Source organism: Muntiacus reevesi, chromosome 2, assembly GCF_963930625.1.
Source record: "Muntiacus reevesi chromosome 2, mMunRee1.1, whole genome shotgun sequence".
NCBI lineage: Eukaryota > Metazoa > Chordata > Mammalia > Artiodactyla > Cervidae > Muntiacus > Muntiacus reevesi.
In genome coordinates this window covers 236,110,166-236,116,234 of record NC_089250.1, presented here as the reverse complement: position 1 = coordinate 236,116,234, position 6,069 = coordinate 236,110,166, and the positions used below count along the sequence as shown (strand labels likewise).

Genomic DNA, 6,069 nt, shown 5'->3' with positions numbered 1-6,069 from the left:
GGTCCCACTCGGACTCTCTTGCTGTCTCCCTTTTGCTGTCTGGTGAATCAGGCTGCCGTATTGTGAGCTGCCCTCTAGAAAGGCAAGAAATTTAGTGCAGACTCCAGCCAGTAGGCACTGGAGGGCCGCAGATCAATAGCCTTCAAGGAACTGAATCCTGTCAACAACCACAAAAGTGAGCTTGGAAGCAAATTCTTCTTTGAACCTTTAGATAAAACCAGAACTTCAGGCTGACAATGGTTGCAGCCTTGTGAGAGACGTTGAGTCAGAAATACCCAGTTAACTCATGCCCGTATTCTTGACCCACAGTAACTATGGGGTAATTTATTACACAGCGGTGAGTAAATAACACACCCACTTTTATCTTTCATAGGCCTTACTCCCAAGAAATCTCCTAACCCCATTTTAGCCTCTCTTTACTGGGCAACCCAACTAGCACATAGGTCATGAAATCTGAGGCTTGGGAGAAAAGTCAAGGTGGGAAATGCAGACCTGAAGGTCAGCCGCATAGATGTGGAACATGAGAGGCTGTCATTTCGGAGCATGAGTTTGAGAAGAGATGGAATCAGGATGGGATCTGTGCAGAGCTTCAGGCATTGGAAGATGAGCCAGCCAGCTAGACAGATGAAGAGTCAGAGAGATTCCTCAGCTGGGACATCTTCTGGGACATTCTTTCCCAACTCTTCCCCATCACTCTCCTCCAGAGGCTGTGAGATGCCCCCTGCCCCCAGATGCAACTTTCATGGAGCTGTATCTTAATTGTTGATTTTGGTGTCAACCTCCCTAAGAAGCCCTGAGAGATCCTTGAGGGCAGGACTAGTGTCGTCTTCATTGTTGATTTCCTAGTGCCTTACAAGGCTGATGCTTAGTAGGAACCCATGTCAAGTATGAACCAATGTATGATGAAAAGGCATGAAACCAGCAAAATAGGATGTAAGCTTGATCATTAAAATATAACTCAGTGAACAGTTCTGTATGAGAAACGTAAGGAGATAGATCTCAGATTTCTTACGCAATTTTAAAAAACACCTAACCCCCCCCCCCAAAAAAAAACCCACTATAGCTCAGCTTTGTCAGCATCTGCCCTGTAATACTTGCAAATATATGCAATTTTCTCATTTAACTTTCCTAACTCTATGAGACAATGACTGCTGCTTCCCATGTCACAGAGATGAGACCAAAATGATGCACTAACTAGCAGGCAGCAAAGATAGAGCTTGAATATGGGGATATTAAGGTCCTGCTCTGCATAGGAACTAGAAGTTAGATGAAGGCCCTCAGCCTTCAGTCTGGACTTAGACTCTGCTTCTCATGTCCAGGAGTTAGTCTCCAGCAGTAGAATTCGCCTTCTCTTCTCCCTTCAGTCATTTGGATCCTTAGAAGTTTAGTCCCTTCTGGCTGAGATCTGTGGAGAAACCTTGTGTGGCCAGGTTGGGTAAGATATCTAAGTTCAGCTTTTTGAGGGGAGAGGCTGGCCTGTAAACAACAATAATATTCTACATACTTATCACCCAGTATATTTTGTTTACCTGTGGTTGGTTTCAGTGTCATAAAATACAGACAACATCTGTATTTATCTGTAAATACATCATCTGTAAAATACAGATATCATCTATCCTTTGAACTATGTCACAAACATTTGTCGCTAAGTAGAAAGTTTCATCAATAAGCAAGTCATTTTTCTTCATTTTGGATCCTTCCTCCTTCCCCTTCCTTCCCCTGCCCTAAATTGACAAGGCCTATGGCTGTTATCACTACGAACAAAGCTAGTGGATGTGATGGAATTCCAGTTGAGCTATTTCAAATCCTGAAAGATAATGCTGTGAAAGTACTGCACTCAATATGCCAGCAAATTTGGAGAACTCAGCAGTGGCCACAGGACTGGAAAAGGTCAGTTTTGATTCCAGTCCTTAAGAAAGGCAATCCCAAAGAATGCTCAAACTATCGCACAATTGCACTCATCTCACACGCTAGTAAAGTAATGCTCAAAATTCTCCAAGCCAGGCTTCAGCAATATGTGAACTGTGAACTTCCAGATGTTCAAGTTGATTTTAGAAAAGGCAGAGGAACCAGAGATCAAATTGCCAACATCTGCTGGATCATCGAAAAAGCAAGAGAGTTCCAGAAAAACATCTATTTCTGCTTTATTGACTACGCCAAAGCCTTCGACTGTGTGGATCACAATAAACTGTGGAAAATTCTGAAAGAGGTGAGAATACCAGACCACCTGACCTGCCTCTTGAGAAATCTGTATGCAGGTCAGGAAGCAACAGTTAGAACTGGACATGGAACAACAGACTGGTTCCAAATGGCTGTATATTGTCACCCTGCTTATTTAACTTACGCAGAGTACATCATGAGAAACGCTGGGCAGGAAGAAGCACAAGCTGGAATCAAGATTGCCGGGAGAAATATCAATAACCTCAGATATGCAGATGACACCACCCTTATGGCAGAAAGTGAAGGTGAACTAAAAAACCTCTTGATGAAAGTGAAAGAGGAGAGTGAAAAAGTTGGCTTAAAGCTTAACATCCAGAAAACCAAGATCATGGCATCTGGTCCCATCACTTCATGGGAAATAGATGGGGAGACAGTGGAAACAGTGTCAGACTTTATTTTTTTGGGCTCCAAAATCACTGTGGATGGTGACTGCAGCCATGAAATTAAAAGACACTTACTCCTTGGAAGGAAAGTTATGACCAACCTAGATAGCATGTTAAAAAGCAGAGACATTACTTTGCCAACAAAGGTCTGTCTACTCAAAGGTATGGTTTTTCCAGTGGTCATGTATGGATGTGAGAGTTGGACTATAAAGAAAGCTGAGTGCCGAAAAATTGATCTTTTTGAACTACGGTGTTGGAGAAGACTCTTGAGAGTCCCTTGGACTGCAAGGAGATCCAACCAGTCCATCCTAAAGGAGATCAGTCCTGGGTGTTCACTGGAAGGACTGATGCTGAAGCTGAAACTCTAGTACTTTGGTCACCTCATGCGAAGAGTTGACTCATTGGAAAGAGCCCTGATGCTGGGAGGGATTGGGGGCAGGAGGAGAAGGGGATGACAGGATGAGATGGCTGGATGGCATCACCAACTCGATGGACATGGGTTTGAGTAAACTCCGGGAATTGGGGATGGACAGGGACACCTGGCGTACTGCAATTCATGGGGTCGCGAAGAGTCAGACACGACTGAGCGGCTGGACTGAACTGAACTGAACTGAACTGATGGCTGTTATATGGGCCTCCCAAGTGGCTCAGTGATAAAGAATCTGCCTGCCACTGCAGAAGACATGGGTTCGACTCCTGGATCGGGAAGGTCCCCTGGAGAAGGAAATGGCAACCACTTCAGTATTTTTATGTGGAAAATCCCATGAACAGAGGAGCCTGGTGGGCTACAGTCCAAAGGGGTCACAAAAGAGTTGGGTATGACTTAGTACTAAACAACAACAACACTGGCTATTACATAGAAAACATCTCAATAAGCTAATTTTCTTGGCAGTATCAACAATATGCGATGATGTGGGGATTATACATATTCTGATACAAAAGCCTTTTTTTTAAAGATAACAAAAATCAGTTGTAATTTTATACAATAGCAATGAGCAACTCAAAAATAAAATTAATAAAATGATCTCATCAACAATAGCATCAAAAAGAATAAAATATCTAGCAATAAATTTTATTGAAGGAAATACAAGACATGTACAGTGAAAACCACAGAAGCTTTTGAAGTATCAGGATGGGAATGTTTTCCATGTAATATAAAATCTGCATGCTGGGTAAACATCTGCTGGTCACTGTCTATTCATATTTTGGCAATAACCAGATAGTTGCACAATTATTGGGCACATTTTGGTTAGATGCATGCCATGTTTTTCCAAGAACAATTGAAAAATACCTGGAAATGCTCATGGAAAGTGTCCTTTGTTGATCTGACTCAGTTAAACAGTGATTTTTGCATGACTTTTAATCTAAATTTCTGTACAGGGCCTCCGAATAAACCATTTTGATGACAAGCTTTATCTGTTTCTAATTTATAATAGAGCAAAATGAAAATTTATTTTAGGGGCAAGGAAATACTTCCTTAATCTTGATGTGTCCTATCACTGCAGGGAGTAGCTTTGAAGAAGTGAAGATATCAATGCAGCAAAGGAAACCAGAATAAGGCAAGGATGCTACTTTGGTGGAAGATGCTACAAGGCAGTGGGACAAGCATAAATTTAGGAGACTTGCTTCTCTATTCAAAGTTTGGCCCGTGGATCAGCAGCATAATATCACTTAAGAGTTTGTTAAAAATGCAGAATCTCAGGCCCCATTTTAGACCTATGGAATCAGCATGTGCAGGTTAACAAGAGGCCTGGGTGATTGTTATGCACATTGAAGGCTGAGAAACTTCTTTTTTTTTTCCCCATTTATTTTTATTAGTTGGAGGCTAATTACTTTACAGTATTGTAGTGGTTTTTGCCATACATTGACATGAATCAGTCATGGATTTACATGTGTTCCCCATCCTGAACCCCCCTCCCCATCCCATCCCTCTGGGTCATCCCAATGCACCAGCCCCGAGCAGTTGACTCATGCATCCAACCTGGACTGGCGATTTGTTTCACACTTGATAATATACATGTTTCGATGCTATTCTCTCAGATCATCCCACCCTGGCCTTCTCCTACAGAGTCCAAAAGTCTGTTCTATACATCTGTGTCTCTTTTTCTGTCCTGCATATAGGGCTATCGTTACCAAAAATATGGAACGCTTCACGCATTTGCATGTCCTCCTTGTGCAGGGGCCATGCTAATCTTCTCTGTATCATTCCAATTTTAGTATATGTGCTGCCGAAGTGAGCACTGAGAAACTTCTAAAGCACCAGCCTTACCTGTAACTATACAGACCTGAGTATTATTCTCTATCTTTAAAATGAGGAATTTGGCCCAGAGCAATGCTTTCTAAAGTAGGATCCTCCACAAGCACTCGTATCATAAGACAAGGGGAAAAGGATTCTGTGGTCAAACATGTTTAACTGCATACAGTTAATGAACAAGGCTGTTTGCCTTTTAAAGGCTCTGATAAGTCCTGCAACAAAGGTACGTTTTACAGTATCACATTTAATCTCTAAACCAATTTTTTACTAAAACTGAATAACAGCCTATGGAATTAGTGTTCCACTGAACATGCTCTGAGGGAAATTGTTTATAAAGTTCTTTTCACCTTCACGATTCTATAAAATAATATCTTCCACGAATTTTATTTAGCATCTATATTGTGAGCTGAACTTAGATATCTTACCAAATCTGGCCACATTAGATTACTCCACAGATCTCAGCCAGAAGGAACTGAACTTCCAAGGATCCAAATGATTGAAGGGAGAAGGGAAGGCAGATTCTACTGCCTGGAGACTAACTCCTGGACTTGAGGAGCAGAGTCTAAGTCCAGACTGAAGGCTGGGAGCCTTCATCTAACTTTTAGTTCCCATACTGAAAGTTGGTCCTTTCAGTAATCTTCAACCAATTCTAAATGTCTCTCTTCTCAGCTTGTTTGAACCTTTAGAAGGCTTGACCTGGAAGCATAAGTCAAAGAAAAATAGTACAGGGGACCAGCAACCTTAGGACTGTCCTAGTTTTAGCACTGAAATTCCTTCGTCCTAGGAAACCCCTCACACCAGGGCACTTGGTAATCCTAGAAACTGATCGGTCTTAACAAAATTGACAAATGGCTCATTTTCCATCCCCCATCTCTCTCCTCCTCTGTCTCTAGTTCCCCTCCCTACCTGGCTCCCCTCAATATAATCAGCACAGAAAGAATTAGGTGGTTTGGTCAAGTTGAAAGACACATTTAAAAAGAGAAATAGGTGTTGAGTTTGCAAATGCAAACCATGTGGGTCTCAGTTGCAATGAATGGAGTTGTCCTGTTCAGCCAACCTTATACAAGAAGAACCCCCCAGTTTAAGTTATAATGTGAGTCTTTGCTTCCCAAACAGATTCATCATAATGTTGAAAAATGAAGACCTACCTTAGAGGAAACATTAATGCTAAACATGTCAGGTGTATTTTTGTATCTTTTATCAGTTCTTGAA

General features: G+C 41.8%; 1 non-coding gene across 1 annotated transcript; it reads right to left on the bottom strand.

Moving 5' to 3' along the window:
• Positions 1-4,737: 4,737 nt before the first annotated feature.
• On the bottom strand, positions 4,738-4,844 carry LOC136162035 (U6 spliceosomal RNA). The gene has a single exon (XR_010661887.1). It is a non-coding gene; the product is annotated as a U6 spliceosomal RNA (small nuclear RNA).
• Positions 4,845-6,069: the final 1,225 nt, after the last annotated feature.